The 213-nt window shown below is 28.2% G+C and overlaps 1 protein-coding gene across 1 annotated transcript in view; it reads left to right on the plus strand.

Moving 5' to 3' along the window:
* Positions 1–213, plus strand: part of LOC107660275 (UBX domain-containing protein 4-like) — a 13,718-nt gene that overhangs the window by 812 nt on the left and 12,693 nt on the right. The window lies entirely within an intron of this gene.

Genomic DNA, 213 nt, shown 5'->3' on the forward strand with positions numbered 1-213 from the left:
GGTATGCCATTTTACAAACATATATAATGTTTGTAAAATGGTACAGCTTTTTAAATATCTGAAAGTACACACTTAATATCAGTCAGTCAAGCAGTCAAGTATTATAATATAATAATCAAGTATTATTTAATAATAGAAGTATAGTAATTAGAATTAAAACTTGGTAACCATGAACTTAGGACTGGTGCTGGTGCTTTTTTTGGTCATTCAGTG

Source organism: Sinocyclocheilus anshuiensis, unplaced genomic scaffold, assembly GCF_001515605.1.
Source record: "Sinocyclocheilus anshuiensis isolate Anshui unplaced genomic scaffold, SAMN03320099.WGS_v1.1 scaffold1269, whole genome shotgun sequence".
Lineage (NCBI taxonomy): Eukaryota > Metazoa > Chordata > Actinopteri > Cypriniformes > Cyprinidae > Sinocyclocheilus > Sinocyclocheilus anshuiensis.